Below are 19,454 nucleotides of genomic sequence, written 5' to 3'. Positions count from 1 at the left end.
CGTCGGTTTTTTGCGTCCTTTTTTTTTACTTTACAGGAAATCTTTTCAAACAGCAACCTTTTCAACTGGAGAATGAAAAAAAAAATGAAGGAGTTTTATATATTTTCATGCACTCCAATCCTCAAGTGGTGAATCTAATTTGCCTGTCACTATGCCGAGAGGTATATGAATTTTACGTTTTGGGTGAGCATAAAATGGAGGTGTCAAACTGCGTATGTTTGCACAGGTCTGAGTTAAGATGTCCTTTTCTTGTCAATTTCTGCTGATTCAAGTACGGGTTACATTGTGTGACAATTTGTCACGCAGCTTTGAACCTAACTCATTCATGAGACGATTGATGGTCAGTTGACAAAAGTGACACCTGGGTGGGAAGCAACCAATCAAAGCAACTCTCCAAAATCGAAGATCATCGCTGCTCGTTAAGGCGATTAAATCTTTTTCCACTAGCAATTTACCTTCAATCAAAACATACGGCGATCCCGTGTCCCAAGGAGGAGTTCTGAAGAAACGCGTGCGCCGATGGCATCCTTCAATCTACACGTGTCCAATGTTTTACAACCCCTCGAAAAAAAAAAAACCCGATGATATTTTAAAGGTGAAGAAAACTACCGAAAAGAACCCGCAGAGCACGCGTTCGCGATCATCTCCAACCAGCCGGATCCGATCGTCTTGTCTCACCTTATTTGCTCGAACGCAGAGCACTCTTTTTTTGTTATCCTCGTGCCTCATAATGCATCAGACGCAGCAAGCCAAGGCCAAAGGTAAAAAAGCTACCTCGCTGTTTGTTGTTCCTCCGAAGAAGGGAGAAGCGCAGGAGCATCACTTTTTATAGGCCTGGCCTGGCTCTCTGGGATCTTCCCTTCCGTAGATGACGCGCGGGACGACATGAGACGACAAGAAGCGTGTTGCATCACAAATTGATTGAGTGCACACACATGTTTAGGCCTACACCTTTCCTGAATATGTGTTTACGGTTCTGATAGTTACAGGGGGGATGGTGAAGAAGATCTGGTGACTAGACGGGATCGTTGGATGAAGAACTGGAGGGTAAAAGAAATGGCAGTGAAACGTCCCTGGCAGGTGGGATTCTTCGTATTGAATATGAAGTTATGAACGGGAACTAGATTCAAGCGAATTCCAGACATGGGAAAATCAAGAAAAATGGCATTTTTACAATTTGATAGAGAAAGTTTAAATATTCGTATTGAATTTTTAATGCATAATTAGGGGTTCTAACAAATTCTCGTCAATCTAAGCACCATCCAAGGTATGAATGTACGAGGATCGCAAAGGAGTTGAAAATGGCCAAAACTATGAGATGGATAATAACTAGGTAGGTCATGACTTTTCATACACAATTCCTGACAGTTCTCGATAACTTTTTCAAAGGGACGTGTCAGCTTTTGTAAACAATGCATTTGATCGTCGATTTGGCGAAACTGATAGCTCGCCCACGCATACTAACACTACCATCAGATAGGGGAAATTCTCCCCTACCTGTTAGTGGTGTTAGTAGCGGGTGCGAGCTACCAGTTACGCCAAATCGACGATCAAATGCATTGTTTACAAAAGCTGATACGTACCTTTGAAAAAGTAATCGAGAGTTGGTGAAAGATCATTTGGATTCAAGCTGCTGCACGGGTAAGTTGGACATTGATTATCTGCGTCGTGGGTGATTTGCCCATAATTAATATCGGCGTATTTTCACAAAAACCACCGTCTGCGCAGTGCTGAAATGTTTCAAGGAACGTTTGTCTGTTTCCCGGAAGATACAATCAAGGCGTCGAAGCGGTACAGTGTAACGGAAACTGCGTCAGAACGTCATGAAAGCTTTCAAAGCGAATCCAGAACTTTCGGACAAACTCGGTGCTGTTCGCAGTACAGTTCGGAATATACGCATTCGGGAAAGTTTCTACAAGTATCGGGCTATTAGGCAACCGAACCGGACCGTAAAGCAAAACATAACGAGCAAAACGCAAATTCAACGGATGGATCCTTATGGACTATGAAACGTATGTCAAATTGAACTTCAAACAGCTTCCGGGATAGAAGTATTATTTGTCAGGGGTGGCAGAGATGTTTCCAAGAAATATAAATTTGTTTTTGCGGAAAAAAATACCGGTCAGCTGATGATCTGACAGGGAATCTGCAGCTGTGGCCAGAAGACTCAAATTTTCATCACAACCAACAATATGAATGGACAGTTATACCATATAGGTAACTCTACTACCAGAAGGTCCCGAAGAAACGTGCTCAACTTTTTGGCTCAGCTCTGGTACTATCTTCGGTCCCAAGCTAATCGATGCATCCTTCGAAACATAAGAAAATCCACGAACCGTTCATTTTATCTGTCAAACTTTCATAGCGAATCAAAACAAACATTGTGTAGTACTAGAATTTCGACTAAAATGGGATACGTTAATCGATTTGCTTGGGACAAGTAGTGAGCCAATTTAAAATCGTTAACCTAAATGCCCCTAATTTGGGCCCATACATAATTTGAGCAATCGACTAAATTTTCAATAGTGACCATAAATATCCATTTGTACCGTCCCAATGACGCGTTCATCTACATAAAATTGATAAATAGCAGATTTTTAGCCATGGGCCCAATCCTAGATCCATAGGCCAACATTAGAGCCATTTCAGCCCCTACATAACATTTTCTTCTAATAACGTTTTATTCTAAACTAGAGAGGGTCTAGCTAAGGGCAAGACGGCTGTACTCAGGGTTAATTTTTTTACAGCGAGCAAATTTGAGTAACTCATATTTACTCAAAAGTGATCAAAGTAGTCTCGCATTCGTCAAGAATTAAAAAATTAAATCAGTATAAAAAATATTTATTATCTGTCAGAGTGTCAGGGTATCCGTATTTTATTTTTCTATTCTTGCATCAAATACTCATTAATCCGTGTGTATTTCTTTTCAGTATGAATTATTGTTATAAAGGGTGATACGGTCAAAATTTGGTCAAGGGAAAACGCGTGTAAATCGGTGAAATCGTTTATTTAAAAAATCAAATTAAATTTCTTTTTCAAGTTCAATTAGTATAAAATTCAGGAAAAATATTCAGTTAGGCTTCCGCTTTTCCAAATCCGAATTGCCGGGCCTTACGCTTGACTCCTGCCATCAGATTTTGTACAGCCACCTTGTCCACCTTCTTCGCCGCAGAAAGCCAGTTTGCCTTGAACTGCTGCTCGCCCTTAGCAGTTTTTTTGGTCTTCTTTAGGTTCCGCTTGACAATAGCCCAGTATTTCTCAATTGGGCGGAGCTCTGGCGTGTTGGGAGGGTTCTTGTCCTTGGGAACCACCTGCACGTTGTTGGCGGCGTACCACTCCATGGCCTTTTTACCGTAATGGCAAGATGCCAAATCCGGCCAAAACAGTACGGAACAACCGTGTTTATTCAGGAAAGGCAGCAGACGTTTATTCAAACACTCTTTCACGTAAATTTCTTGGTTGACAGTCCCGGGAGCTATGAAAATGCTGCTTTTCAAGCCACAGGTACAGATGGCTTGCCAAACCAGATATTTCTTTGCGAACTTTGACAGTTTCATGTGCTTGAAAACATCTGCTACCTTTCCCCTTCCTTTTGCCGTATAAAACTTCTGTCCCGGAAGCTGCTTATAGTCGGCTTTGACGTAGGTTTCGTCGTCCATTACCACGCAGTCAAACTTCGTCAGCATCGTCGTGTACAGCCTCCGGGATCGCGCTTTGGCCGTCGTATTTTGTTTATCATCGCGATTTGGAGTCACTACCTTCTTGTAAGTCGATAGTCCGGCTCGTTTTTTGGCTCGATGCACGGTTGTAGACGATACACCCAGCTTATTTGCGGCATCTCGGAGAGAGAGGTTAGGGTTTCGCTTGAAACTACCGGCAACTCTCTTTGTCGTCTCAGCGGCTTCCGGTTTTCGATTTCCCCCCGATCCAGACTTCCTGGCTGTCGACAAACGTTCCCCAAACACTTTAATTACATTTGTAACGGTTGATTTGGCAACTTTTAGCGATTTTGCCAACTTTGCGTGCGAGTAGCTCGGATTTTCGCGATGCGCGAGCAAAATTTTGATACGCTGCTCTTCTTGCTTGGACGGCATTTTGACAACTGAAGAGTGAATTCCAAAATCAAAATAGGAGCAACATTCTACACACACACACCTTCAAAATGAGGGGTGTTCAGGTTTTTTAAATGCAAAATTGAAAGAAATACGTCAAGTTGATATTGACCAAATTTTGACCGTATCACCCTTTATGCGTGGTCTCTACCATCGTGGGCAATAAAGTTGGCAAATCAGGAAAAGATATTTCCGATATAATCCGGAGAAACGATCCCATTGTTTGGCGTGCTTTATTACGGGTTGCAAAGGGTGTGTTCTTTTGATGGTTAATTTGTTGGTATTTGCTCTTATAATGATCATACATTGGAAAAGTGCTGATTAGACCTATTCCTAGTATTAAACCTGTTCAAGATTTGACTTAATCGATTAATATTAAGAGTTTAAACCACTTCAAATGTATGATTTAATTTCAGCATCTTATATAAATAAGTTAACATGAGCTGCGAATTCTAGTTTGAATTGTTCTGATAGAGCAGTTAATTTTTATATGTGACTAGACAATGAGCTTTCCAATAATCTCGGTTTGAACTTTGTGAAAACTGTAACTCCTCAATGATTATTTCTCTTCAAAGTCGCAAGTGAAACGCGATACAAAGGAAGAGAAAAACGACCATCAAAAACTTCAGTTTTCATTCGTGACCAATACAGTCCTGGAATCACAAAGCGGTAGTCTTTGACGTCTCGTGAAGTAAAACTTGTAAGGAGCACTGACAAATTTTGCATCTTGTTGGTGAGTATGCAATCTGTCAAAATGTGCATCATCAATACGTTAAATTATGTCAACTCCATATTCCTTTGAAAATCCAATTATTATCATCGTAAACCAATGATAAGCATACACAGATTTTGCAGGCTGCGACACGGTTTTTGTAAATGGCAATCCGGTATGTAATGTTGTTAAATGATGAACGTAGATTTTCCTCGTCTAACGTCTTTGCTTGATAATCGTGGAATGCAGTCAAAACTAACAGGTTGCTATGTCACCATGCATTGAATATTGAGCAACTCGAGTTGCTCATAGTTACTCAAAATTTACTCCAATATTACTCATTATCAAAAGTTGTCTCACCCCTAGGGGTTTAGTATAAGAAAGGAGTGGATTCAAAACAAACTGCCTTGGCAACCTATGCCTAAGTGAATTTTAGCAACACTGCCAGTGCAATCAAGATAGGCGCTGCTCGATTGGCTCTGGCTTTGACAGTTCGTTTGGCTCAAAACCAGGCCGGTCCGCTCTTCTCTTATACTAGACCCACTCTATTCTAAACCAAACAGATTCAAAAACATTCCGATTCTAAATTGGCATGACTTTAGAACCAAAAATAGATCAACAGTAGTAACCAGTGTCTGTTTTTATCATTTACCATCACAAGCAAGAAGTAGCGCTTCAACCCACCCAAGTAACCAACAAGCCCGCTAATTCGCCTTTTTGCAATATAAGGCTAATATGCCACTATTATAAAGCTTTGCATGCCATATGTTAGCCGTGTGTCAGCCTTATATTGCAAAAAGGCGAATTAGCGGGCTTGTTGGTTACTTGGGCAGTCAGTGTAGATGAATTGCGTTTCTTTTGTTAATCTTCGCTATCACGTACGAGCGAAATGAACAAATGAGCTCTTTATACATCAACGAATACGCGTTTGTTGATATTTACCAGTGCTTGATTATCCAACCCAAAATTGTCAAAACCCGAAGTGATCCTCAAAAGAAAAATAATCAATTTCATTTTGGGCTAAATTAATATTTTGAATATTGTCGACCCCAGAGCCTAAAACCTTGATATTATCATCAATTCAACATGAGGTAATAATTTCCCATCGATCTGTGTGTGAAAACCAACACAACTCGTTCCACAGCGCTATATTTGTGTAAAATGAAAATAATAATTTTGCAATTGATCCTCAAAATCATCCCCACCAAGATGAGACGAATATTAATATTGACAACAACACAGACGATAATGAAGAGTCATGAATGGGCAAACACAAATGTTGACTTCGATACTCAGAGGTTGCCTTGATCAAAAGAATTTCGTTATGTCTAAATTCAAGTTCACGCAGGTAGTTGGCCTATCTAGTTAAGGTTGTCTTCATTCTCAGCTAAGTTGAGTGTAGAAGAAATAATTTTTATCAGCACTGGTAGCAACAACTTCAAACCACTGCAAAATAAACTATCTGAAGTGCGATCCAAAAACTACTTGAATATGCATTTTGATAGACTAGCATCTTCTGTAAACAAATCGAACCAACTCGAATTCCCGAAACGAGTAGCAATTAACGTATCACCAACCAAACAAAAGACCGAAAATGACCATGACATTGAATTAGAGTTCTTGCTCGGCTAATGCACCCTACTGCGTGATCGTGCTCCACACAGCCGGAACGCAGCGCACCGCAGCAGAAACAGCAGCAGCGGGGTAATCTACACAAACACAAACGATTAGTCGACACACCGTAAAGTGGAAAAGAACTGACGACTGCTGGAAGAGCTCTTATCGCACAACAGTCGTCGTAATAGCCGAAATTGTGTGCATCGCTTTGCTTCGCTCGCCGAAACAAACAGCCAAACCATGATCACCCATCTCCCCTTTGTGAATGCACCAATTTACATAAAAGAGCCACCCTTATCTGTCAGGGGAACACGCTACCGGCAGCAGCAGCGCCTACTGCGAAAGACGGTGTAATTTGAACGAAAATTGCTGTCACAACCACCGCGCGCTTGCATTGTCAATAGTTTTTTTTTTTTTTGAAAAGTGCATCTTGTATCAAAGCGAGCGTAAACCACCGAATCGCCGTCGTAATGATGGCGCTATTTTATGGCAAAAGACGCGTCGCCTCCCCCGGGGCGATGTGCGATGGTCTTGGCTCCCTGTGGTGGACTTTTGAGTAGCTCTGTGGGTATTTCCAGCACACCTCGAAGTTTTGGTAATTGTTGCTGCATCAAACCGGAGTGGGGGAAAACTCACAAGTGAGTAGTTTGAGAGTTACTCATCGACCTCTCCCTAGTTAGTTTGTATGATCGGGGTTCGGTGCGGTGGCTGCGGGAAGTCATTCAAAAATTTCGAAAATATTGAATCCTTAAAACGGGACCAAAAAAACATCAACATCAAAAAAAAAACAGACGCAACCAGGAAGAGCTTAGCCACAGAACGTGTGTCGAACACATCTGCCACTTCGGTCGCTGGCTGACTGGCTGGCTACACACAGCGAGAAGCGGTTCTGTTTCCAGTTTTCGAGTTTGGGCACTTTTTGCATCAATTCGAGATTTTTTCTTTTTTTCTTTTTGGACAAAATGCACTTTTGATGAACTCAGAGGAGATGTAACCAGGGTGATGCGAAGGACAGTATTTTGGCTAGGCATTATGTTTTTGTTTTGATTTTTGCAATCATCGTAAAACGCCAGTAAATTAATTGTTTAGGCTTCCAATTAATCAGTTTACTGTTCCTGAGTGCTCATTGTCTTGGAAAAACACTGAAGACCGATTGAAACATTGATTTGTATATCGAAATTTAAAAACTATAGTTCATTTATCTTAAGGTTAGGGTAAGCCAACCAGGAAAGGGTAACCAAATTAAATGTGAGGTTGATGTAACAATCAGGGAATCAGCGCATAATGCTTATTAGTTAGTACCGTTAACTCGAGATAAGAAGAATCAACTACGCGGAGAACCAAAACTACCTAACGGTTGAGTTCTTTAAACATACTTTTGAGTTGATGGCTCTCACTTGCTCTTTTGTTGTTGTTAAAAACGAAAAGAGCAAAAAACCCAAAATTGTGTTCTATTCACCCAACTCGACAGCTCCGCGAGGGTCTTGGTTGGTTTGGTCTAAAAAAACTACAAGGGACAGCCCAATGGGGTTGTACGAATAGTTGACGTAGGACTACGCTCACATATGTTAACTATTTTGAACGAACGTTATTTAAAATTCCCGATATTATTATGACATCGGCGAATTTCTTCCGAAGTGTAATAATTGGTCAGTGTCCATTTTCCGGTTAATACTAATAATATTCTTTTTCAGTTCATGTGTAATTATTCTTGTGTTAGAAAATATTCCAAACTAACTCTTTCTTTGAAAATTGTGGTGGCTCTGAAAAGAGCCGTTTTGATGTTGCAAGGACCGTTTTGGTGATGTGGTTTTAAAATGAACGGTATGTAAGATGACGCTGTTGTAAAAGGATACTGTGAACACCCAATTCAAAAGGGAAGCATCCTACTGCCACTACTGTGTCGTCGGTGGCTATAAAATAAAGCAAATGATCAATTATTCCGGTATTTTCCTTGCAAACATCAAATCGATGCATGTGCCACTAGACTGATGCAAAATTTGACTTTTTCGCTCCACAGTGCTTAAATGGTTTCAAATAGGGTCCTGATTAGCCTCCCAAAGTTACAACTCATTTGGTTAGAAACAGACTTCGCACAAGCCATTTGAAGTTTACATGTAAATTAATATGGGAAATCTCAACTTTTTGTTCATTGTCCTCTAGTCTTTTTACATATTGAGCTGCGAAACAGTTCGATAGCCATTCATATAGAAAATTTTCTCAGCTACAACTTTACCGAAGATCGTTTCTATGTAAAACGAGACAGGAGAAAGTTATTAATTATTTAAGAGATTGGTAAACTTATGACATGATCAAGCAGCTGCTCTGTAGGCAACACTGTATTATGCAGTGTGACATAGTAGCCATGATTTTTGTGTCCTATTCAACGCCCCAGAAACACCAATGTTGCCTGCTGAGCAGTTGATTGAGCATGATCATAAGACATCAGCGCATTGAACCATTGAAAACTTTCGATCCTTGCATTTAATCAAAAAGTGGCCTTCAACAAAGTTGTAGCTGGGAAAATTTCCTACAAGTACAGTTGAAATCTTTTGAAGCAGACCGATATGGTGAATTATTAGATAGACATGAACAAAAATCTTGGTTTTACCATAGTAATTCCCATACAAACTTCAAATGGTTTGTGCCATCTCAGTTTCTCACCAAATGGGTTCAAATTTTGAGAGGTTAGTCAGGATCTGATTTGGAATCGGTTAAGTATTGTCGAACGAAAATTTCAAATTTTGCATCACTCTAATGTGCCACCCAATGTAGTCGGCAGCTTAGGGTCTGATACGAGATCGAGTTGCAGATAATTCTTCATAAATTTTACGAATCCGATATTCTCAGCTTTCGAGACCTCTACGTTGAAATCCCCCGCAGGTGCTGGTTCTAGGAATTTCATTCATGCCAAGTTTAGTAGAACTCCTAAACCATCTCTTTTGAAATTAGTTATTGGCCCTGAAAAGGGCCGTTTCAGATAGGCAAAATGAACGAAGCTTAACCTCCGAAACCATACAGTGTGCATCCCTGAGATACGCATTATCACGACGAGCCTGACGACAGTCTTGGAGTTAGTTTAGTTTAAATGATCTTTATTTCAGTTCAACTCGGATGATTACCATATTCATTTTTCTAAGTGATTTAATTGCTTTCTTCATCTTTAGGTATGGGCAAAATTCAAAATTTGTTTTACAGAATTAGTCCTAGACTTAGTACACGGTCGACCACCTTGGTGGGATTGGCTAAATAGGACCTAGATTATTTAATACACTAGTAACCTCAACTTCTGTCACAATGTTTCATTGTGACTAATCAACACTCAATGGGTAAAATATCAAATTTGCGGTAAATTTGAAAAAGGTAACTTGGAGTGTAGAGCGCACTGCCCACTGGACGACTCTGAAGCCTGACCAATATATATAGATACATTCAAACCATTGGCATTTTGTATTTGAGATAAGACAGAGACAGGATGCGGAGGGCCCGCTTAGGGGGAGCGTAACCCATGTTATGGCTTCCATTTATTAAATAGTTCAGATAGGCTGGAAATGATAGATTCATGTTGAGAAAATGTAACATATAGTGCCCGTTCACTGATCAAAATTAAATTAGATTCAAATCGTCAGGCCCTGCCCTGTAATAAGGGGATTGACGATGATTTGTCAAGTTTCATTTTGCATTTGCATATAATTGTAAGTTTAGGTTTGCTTTTGTAATTGTAAGATAGATAGTTTGGCTCAATTGAAACATTGAGTTGTATAAACTTGACGAATCATACCTCTAAAATAGTAGAAGTTACAAAGCCGCATTATCTAACAACCACTGTCTGCAACTAATGTTGGATGGGTCAGCAGGGCTGATTACGGATCAAAACTAACATAACTCTAACACTGAAATTATCCCGAAACTAACGCTCATTCATTGCACTTTGAGTCATAAAGTAGTTTTATTTATTTTCCTACTAATCTATCTACACACTTAGTTTTTTCTACCGAGCTCGGCTGTGTGGGTCTCGGCGGGGAGGGGGTTTCGCTGAGATCTCGGCGGGAGTGACATTTGATTGCCGAGTCTCGGATTATGCCTTTTCTAATAATCTGCCTACGTTTCTTTTATATGTTATCTACTTCATCCCTTTTTTATTTGTCTGCTCTTCTTTCCTCTTCTTTTCTTTTGTTTTGTTTGTTTACATATAACTAATACTAATACCTCCTTGTTTCTCTCTAATTTGTCTACTATGTCCCACCATCACGATGAGAGATGAGCTACCGTACATGGTACACGCTCATATACACTCCCAAAATAGTATGCCGCAAGTAAGTATATCACAGAGGCAACTAAAGATCCAGAAACGAAAACCGATAACGCTGAAGATAATGAGTTGTGGTGATTTATATGACTAAATAGTATTATTTATTTATACTAACCTAAACACAACGTGGGGTGACCCAAATCCAAACGATCACTAACCAAAATAATAGACTTATCTTTTTTCAGCAGCACTACACCAGCCAGCAAAGTTCAACAATCCATCGTTGCTTATGCCTTTGTTGTCGTTTGGAACCAGTTTTGCGAGGTAGGCGACGATTGTGCGTATTTCTCGCGTAACTTTTGAAAAGAGCCTATTTATAGCCTGAACAATACGTAAAGAGCAAATTGAAATATCGCGTGAAAGTGGAACTTAATGAAGGCCTAAGTACTTTTTCGTAGTTTTTAGTTTTCGGATTTGAAACATCGTCGGTTACAGTGGCCTGCTTACTGAGCAGAAAAACGCGGTCCCAGGTCCTTACATATCAAAGAGATTTATGGTAAAATCGCTTGTGTATCGTGTATTTTGCGAAACTCGTTGTTGTCGTTGGTTCCGGGTTTGAATGGATACAAAAATTTGAGCAACGGTATTATGTGATATGAGGGGCTCGGTGGCCTTAGAGCAACCGTTTTTGCTTACTGAGCAGAACATCATGAGTCTAATCTCAGGCCCATCCACATTCAAGATTCGTCAATCGTTTTATTTGTTAATATGACTACATGGTAATAATAGCAACTCGGTGATTAAAAAGGTGCTCGTCTGCCTAGTGGCAAACGTTTTTGCTTACTGAGCAGAAGACCGTGGGTTTAGTCCCAAGCTCCTTCGCGTTATATGATCGTTAGGACATCAATTCAGCTTATCGTTTACCAAAACGAACCCTGCTGCAAACCCAACCCTCTTATCCAACATCCCAGTGATTCCTCGTGGAAGTGCAGAGGTGCTCTCGGCTTCCATCAAAGCGAGTGTCATGTCAACACAATCCTTCCCATTCCTTTCTTGACCTGTGTTCGGGCGCGGCCGGCGCTGGTATTGCCTAATTTAAGATCACCAGTTTTTACACATTGAGAATGATTGCTAGTCCCAAGCATCGTCTATTGGTTCTCTGTGTAATTACAGCTGATCTGGCAATAACAGAGTAGCAACCGTGGGCGGTCAATCAAGCTCAAGCTCAAGCTCAAGCTCGACCACCTTGGTGGGATTGGTTCGTTTTGTTTTTAGAATTTGAAGAGAAACTACTTAATACTACTATTTACAGCTTAAAACTAACCTACTCTACTATATACACCTAACCTGCTATGTACAAATTGCTTATTAAAGCATGCTCAGAAAGATTGCATTTTTTCGATAAATTTGGTTGTCATATCCTCAATTTTGGAATCTACTTTGGGTATTTCCACCTCTTGATGGAGGTCTGCTATTCTTGTGTCGAATGGACGATCTAGGATTATCCTCAACACTCTATTCTGTGCAACCTGGATTTTGTTCCTGTGGGTCTGAGCGCACGATTCCCACACCGGGGCGGCATAGAAGATCGCGGGGGCTATGATCTGTTTGTAAACAGTCAGTTTGTTTTGCCTTGAGAGGCGGGATCTGCGGCAAATGAGCGGATACAAACACCTAACCAAGGCGGAGCACTTAACTAGGGTTTTCTCTATGTGCGAGCGGAACAGGAGCTTCTCATCGAACAACATCCCGAGATAAGTAACATCAGCGGACCACTCGACCCTTGTACCATCCATGATTACGGTACAGGAGGGAGACGGTTTAAGTTTTGGCGATTGTCTGTGAAGGAACATGATCGCTTGGGTTTTCGAGGCGTTGATTTTGATTTTCCACGTGGTGGCATAATCAGTAAAGGTGTCAAGGCATCGTTGGAGCTTGTTCGTAATATCACGAGGCATCCTACCCTTGGCGGCTTTCGCGGTGTCATCTGCGAACAGGAAGAACACGCCTTTTCGACGTCTAACAAGACCGTGGCTGTGGACTTGGATACAGCTTTGTTACTTCGGATGTTATTCATCACCCGCACTAGCTGATGATTGGTGGAATGCCCCTTACGGAACCCGAACTGTTCCGGAAGAAGAATGTCATGTTCCTCCACAAACTTGTTCAGTCGGCTGAGGATCAATTTTTCGAACAGCTTGCTCAGCGCTGAGAGCAGGCTAATCGGTCTGTAGCTTGACGGTAGTGAAGGGTCTTTCCCAGGTTTGCGGATCGGGATGATTTTTGCCACCTTCCAGATGCTTGGAAAGTAGTGCAGCTCCAAGCATCTGTTGAGGATGGCGGCCAGCAGCGAGTGCACCCTCGCGCTGAGATTTTTCAACTCTAGGTTGAATATTCCGTCAAACCCGGGAGCCTTCATGTTCGTACTGTGTTTCAGCGCTGAGCAAATTTGTTCCTCTGTAATCCGTTCTTCTGGAGGGACGGCACAAGGGGAGGCATCTAACGTCTGGACGCACTGCACAACCTGGTTCTCGAGTGGACTTGGGATTGTAGAGCCAAGCAAATGCGACTGGGCAATGTGCTCCCCAATTGCATTGGCCTTCTCTTCGTTGGTGATAAGCCGTTCGTCATTGACTCTAAGTGGTGGAATGGGCTTGGGGTGAGACTTCAGCACCTTGGCAACCTTCCAGAATGGTCTGGAACGGTCGTCCAGGTTCTGAACGAGCCGCCCGAAACTCTCGTTCCGGATTGAGACCATTCTGGAAGCGATCTGCCGATTCAGATCGACCATTTCGTATTTACGCTGCAGATCCCCAGTCCGCTGAAACTGGCGTCTACGAACATTTCTGAGCCGAATCAAGAGTTTGGTGTGGGAATCAATTGCTTGGAGCTTACCCCCCACAGGAACTCGTCGAACGCTCTCTTCGTCAGTCACGGATATGGCTTGATGGAGACCCTCCAGGGCCCAGTCGATGTCCTCCACTGTGTCGAGCGGTGGGTTGTCGTCGATGTGGCGGTCGACCACGCGCCGAAACTGGACCCAGTTGACTCGATGGTAGTCCTTCCGCAGACACGGCGCAGGGGCCACGTTGCAGCCCTGCTCGGTCAGCACCGGTTGGTGGTCCGAACTCAGGTCCGGTGTTTGCCAAGAACAGGTCCAGCGTCGATGGGTTGTCCGCCGGTGATGTGAAGGTTGGTTCGTTCGGAAACCAGACGGAATAGAGACCATGCTGGGAATGGTCGAATAGCAGGCGGCCGTCCTGGTTCTGCTGGTAGTTCCGCCAGGCCTCATGCCGGGCGTTCAGGTCCCCTCCGATTACGAAGCGGGCATTGGTGCGGGTTATGATGGCAAGGTCGTTCTTGAACTGCTGTGCTGTACCATTGCTAACGGTACATTGCCGGGGGCAGTAGGCGGCGATGAACCGGACGTTTCCGGTCGATGTTTCTACCTCTACGCCGACGGCCTCGATGATGGAAGTGCGGTAGTGGGGTAGGGTGCAGTACTTGATGCCTTTCTTGATGATGACCGTGACACCACCCTCCCCCCCCCCCCCCCCCTGGAGCTGGTGCGATCAAGTCGGACAATGCTGTGGTCAGGCAGCCAGAAGCTGTCACCGGTCTTGAGGTGGGTCATTTGTCAGGCGTTCCAGTTGGCGATCTTTATGGCTTCACGGTCCATAATTAGCGACGAAGAAGATGATAGCTTGGAGCTGTTGTGTTCTTGTAGCGCAGGTGCGCTTGATGGTGATGGCCTGGGCCAACAGTGTGACGATCTCATCCGTTGACAGCGGAGAATCGTCTGTAGCTTCGCCGGTTGTACCGGCCAATCCCGGAGCAGGGGGATCCGTCGATGGCCCGGAAGCTTGACCGGGTACTGCAGCGGCAGCCGACTGGGCAGCAGCCAACTGTTGGTTGAGCGGGAGCGGCGGTAACACTGGAATTGGCCGTGGTTGGACCGGTGATAACGGAGGAAAGTTCTGCGCGTTGTTTTCCGGAACCTTCTTGCGACCGGGCTGGCTGTTGGACGAGGCCTTCTTCCGGATCTCGGCGTATTCGGCCCACTTCGGACAGGCCTTACTCGTGGCCATGTGGGCGGCACCGCAGTTGGCGCATGTGGGAGCGGCTTCCTCGATGCTGTCGCAGTTGTCGATCTTGTGGTTTTTGCCGCATTTGATGCAGCGGCTGGCCATGCGGCAGTTCCTAGTGCCGTGCCCGAACAATAGGCAGTTCGAGCATTGAGTGACGCCACGGTGGGTCGGCTTATACCGCTCTCACTTGTGGATTTCGACCGGCTTGAGGCCGTTCGCCTTAATCTCGTTCATTAAGGTGGTGGTGTCCATGTCGTGGAGCCCGCGCAGCACCACTTTCAGCGGCTTGGTGGCCTCGACGTCGTGGGAGAAGTACTCCAGCTTCATCCTGTCCAAGAGGGCCAAGACTGCGTTGTAGTGATTTTCGGCCGAGACCATCAGTTTGTAGCCTTCCGTGCAACGTTGAATGGTGCAGCGAAGGCCCTGCTTAATGTAGAAATCTGTGGTGGATACGGCCCTGCGCAAGCAATGCGCAGACGGACGATAAAATGTATGTAAACAAAAAGATCAGCATAAACGCGATCACGCCACTCGGGCAGCGAACGCAGTTTGTGCTGATCCAGCAGAAAGGGTCACGTCCGCCACCGCTAGGTAGGTTAAGTTAGCATAAGAGAGAAGTAATAAAATGATTCTTAGTTCTGACACGGAGGCGAGCAGTTGAGTTGATTTTATCATACCGAAAGCCAAGTGGCTAATACTAACAGATAGAGGAAAAACTTTTCATGGCGATCCTGCCAGGAGCTCTAAGGAACAGTAGATGAGTGCTGCAAATTGTGTGCCGTTAATTGAACGCTACCGCCGCCGCGACGAAAAGTGATAATTAATGACGAACACAAAGTGTGTTTGATCGAGTTCGAACAGCGAGTGCACTGCGATGCGATGCGGCAGAAAACCAACCGGTCGCGAAAAGAAAGTTTCTGTGATTAACAGGCCAATAAACTACAATTACAACAGCCAAGCCTGATAGTCGTTAAATTAGTGAAAACAGTGGAAAAAATTTAGTAATCAAACGAAACCGCGAGTGACAATATGGGTTGGTTCAGTGCGGACGAAATCGTCGCCGCACCAGCCGCCGCGAGTGGGGGACAGCCACAGCCCCAGTGTGGACATCATACAACCCAAACAGTGGCTCTGTGTGCCATGGCGGTCTTTGCCGCTGGCTATTTGATTTTCAAAGGAGTAGCGAAGATCAACCGCCACAACACTGAGCGCGTTGCCGAGAGGGCGGCACGCCGTGTGAATGCGCAAGTTTAAGGTTTGAAGACGGACTCCTCTCAATAAGTAAATTGACAAAACTTTGACCGATATTCAAGTGCAAGGAAAAATATTTGAAGCCACTGCTGGGAAATCTTACGAAGTGCTATTGGAAGTGCGGCTAAAATCCAGTGGAAGCTGAAATTTACAATAAACCACCACCCCACGAGTGCGCATGGAAGAAAAAAAAGGCGAACCGTAAAAGACAAAGTGAACAAAAATTAAAAAAAAAAAAAAAACATTGAACATGTGGACAGTATCGATTTCTTTATAGTTGCTCAAGCGATAGAGCAATTTGAACGCGAAAAAAAAGTTTTGGGAACGAATTTCCCGTAGAGACAAAAAACTATCTGTGGAAGTGATGGCCGCGAAGCGTGCAATCTTTGAAGCGGTATACAACCTGGCAGCAGGAGCTGCCCTGAGGATAAGGTCGGCAGGCCTCATCGAGGACTTAAACTGGGCCTACAACGGCCTCAAGATGACCGTAGATGCTGTGAAGCCCTAAGTGAGTCGCCGTGCTGTAACGACGAGAACGTAGTCGTCATCGTCGTCGTTGCCGGTTTGCAGAACAAAAAGGGAAGCGATAGTAAGTGCCTGATAAAATGAACTGATATCGGAAAACATAATCATATAATCAAGTTGCATAACACTAGTAACAAGTAAGGTGTGTTCTAGAACCTTTTCCAATATTCAATGTTTACAAGAAGAGAAAAAAAAAAAATAATCTCAATGCATTCAAGTGTAAATCTAATAGAGTTCTACTAATAGGACTCCCAATATTTATATAGGCAGTGGAAATTTTTGTTTTGTGCATTATAATTACTTATTTACGATTATATCGATCTACATGATTCTCTATTGCTTTACTCATTTGTCGATTTTCTTGCTAATGAATTGAGTACATGACTAAAAGAGCGTAAATTTGCATTTAAAGTTGGAAATTTTTCCGAAACATACATTGATATCACATAAGAAATTATTTCGAGAAATCAGGTCGTCACTGTGTTCCCTAATTGGTATTAAAGTTCTCCATTGTGGAAGATTAGCAAAGCAAGACGAACCGAAGCCATTATTTCACACTATGAAGCTATTTTAAGATATTTTCTGAAAACCTTCTAACTTCTTGAGTCAAATCCTCTGAATTGTCTATGTTAGGTCACATTGTAGGCATACATGGACCAATATGTAGAAAAAGAGACAGTAGTGAAAAATTTATTAAAGGCTGTTGCCACAGTTAACGCAACGAGCCCCCAATATTCCAAAAAGAAGGATACGGTGCTCAGACACGTAACTTCACTGCAAAAGTTTGTACTGTCATTAGCAAACAAGAAGATTGACAACGCGTTCGCAGCATTTAGGCTGCAAGTTAACCAATTTTTCATAAGAAAAGAGGAGGAAGACGGAGAAGAAGGAGAAGAAGAACAAGAAGCAGAAGGTGAACAGGAAGAAGAAGCAGAAGGTGAACAGGAAGAAGAAGCAGAAGGTGAACAGGAAGAAGAAGCAGAAGGTGAACAGGAAGAAGAATCCGAAAGCGAATCTGACGAAGAAAAAACTAAGCCCATAATGCCGCCCAAACTGGATCTTAGCTTGGCAATCCGCGTCGTGGATAAATACGACGGGGATGCAGCCACGCTACAATCCTGGTTGGATAGCGTGCAGGTTCTTCGGGAGGACGATCCTACCGTCCCGGAGGCCAATTTTATTAATTTTTTGAAATCGCGGTTAATTGGTGCCGCGAGGGGATCCATTGATGGAACCCAAACACTGGCAGATGCGACAACTGCCTTGAAAACAAAGTTCGCAATTCAACTTACACCTATTGCGGTGGAGGCTGAATTACGAGCTTTGAAGCAAAAGAACAAAACAGTGACGGATTTTGGCAGCGAGGTAGAAAAGCTCGCTACCAAATTAGCGTCCGCATGGGTTTCGAAGGGTGTGCCCTTCACCACTGAGGCCTCAGCGAAGCCAGTAGTGGAACCCATAGCAGTGCAAACCTTCATAAACGGTCTTAAGGATCAATCAGCAGCTTACCTAGTGAAATCTAGGAATCCAAAGACGTTGACTGCTGCTATTTCGGATGCATTGGAGGTGCAACCTCATGCATCCGCTGAGTCCGCAATGTGGGCTCAGGGGGGTTATCAACCTCCATTTTTCAACAGGGGAAACCGTAGAGGTAACCACCGCGGAGGCCGTGGTAACAATTACCATGGTAATCGTGGCGGTAACCGAAACTACGACGGGAATGGTCGCAACAATCGACCGCATCAAAACAACAATGGTTATCGGGGTAACCAAAATAATCAAGGTTACCGTGACGACCATGGAAACAATCGAAATCAGAATCACAACCGTGGTGGATATCACGGAAATAACAACAATAATAGCAGTAACAACAACAGCAACAACAACAGTAACCGCAGAAGAAATGCGAACGTGGCTGAAGAACCACAGCCGTCGCAACAGCAACAACCCCGAGAAGAAGCAAACGTAGGGGAGTTTTTTCGCTAATTCGATCAATACTAATAGAGCATTACGGTTAGATTTTCTAATCGATGCCAAAAATTTTAAGTTGATAGTGGACAGTGGTGCATCATGCTGTCTCATAGATCAACGTTATTTAACAAAAAATTTGAACAGATGCATTGATCCATCCCGTACCATAGAGGTGTATGGTATAAATGGAATTACCAACACCTTGGGAGCGGTTGATACTTATTTGGAATATAAACAGTTAGTATATCCTATAACTTTTCACGTGGTAGATCATTTACCAACCAGTGTAATTGGTCTAATCGGCACAAATTTTTTGAAAAAATTTGGTGCGAAAATCGATTTTGAACATTCTACGCTATCGCTAAGAGCGCCTCGATATGAGGAAAACTTCATAGTACCTCCCAGAACAGAAGTCGTTACCTTCATAGACACCCGGTATTCCAAACCGTTGGTGATTTTGAATGAGGAAATAAAGCCTCATGTTTTTATTGCGGGTGCAATTGTGCAACCGGTGCAGGGAAAGATCCCTGTCCGTATGATGAACGTTAAAAATAAGCCTGTAAAAATTGAGAATTTAACCATTTCAACAAAGCCTTTCGAAAACTATGATGTCATAGAAATCGAAAGCGCTTCCAAGCATAATGATGCGAGAGTGGGCGAGCTTTTATCGGAGTTGAACCTTGATGGGATCAACCCGAAAGACCAGCCAGTTATTCAAAAGCTGTGCATGAAATATAACGATATTTTTTGTCTGAAGAATGACAAATTATCGGTGACAAGAATTTACCAGCCATCACTCACGGTAAAGCCAGATGTACACCCAGTGTACACCAGGCCTTACAAATTACCACAAGCCCAAAAGGAGGAAGTCCAAAGGCAAGTGGATAAAATGATCGATGAAGGGATCATTGAAGACGCCGTTTCAG

Source organism: Ochlerotatus camptorhynchus, unplaced genomic scaffold (genome assembly GCF_037179485.1).
Source record: "Ochlerotatus camptorhynchus isolate MF236.1 unplaced genomic scaffold, CSIRO-AGI_Acam_v1.1 ptg000314l, whole genome shotgun sequence".
NCBI lineage: Eukaryota > Metazoa > Arthropoda > Insecta > Diptera > Culicidae > Ochlerotatus > Ochlerotatus camptorhynchus.
Note: the sequence above shows the minus strand (reverse complement) of the source record.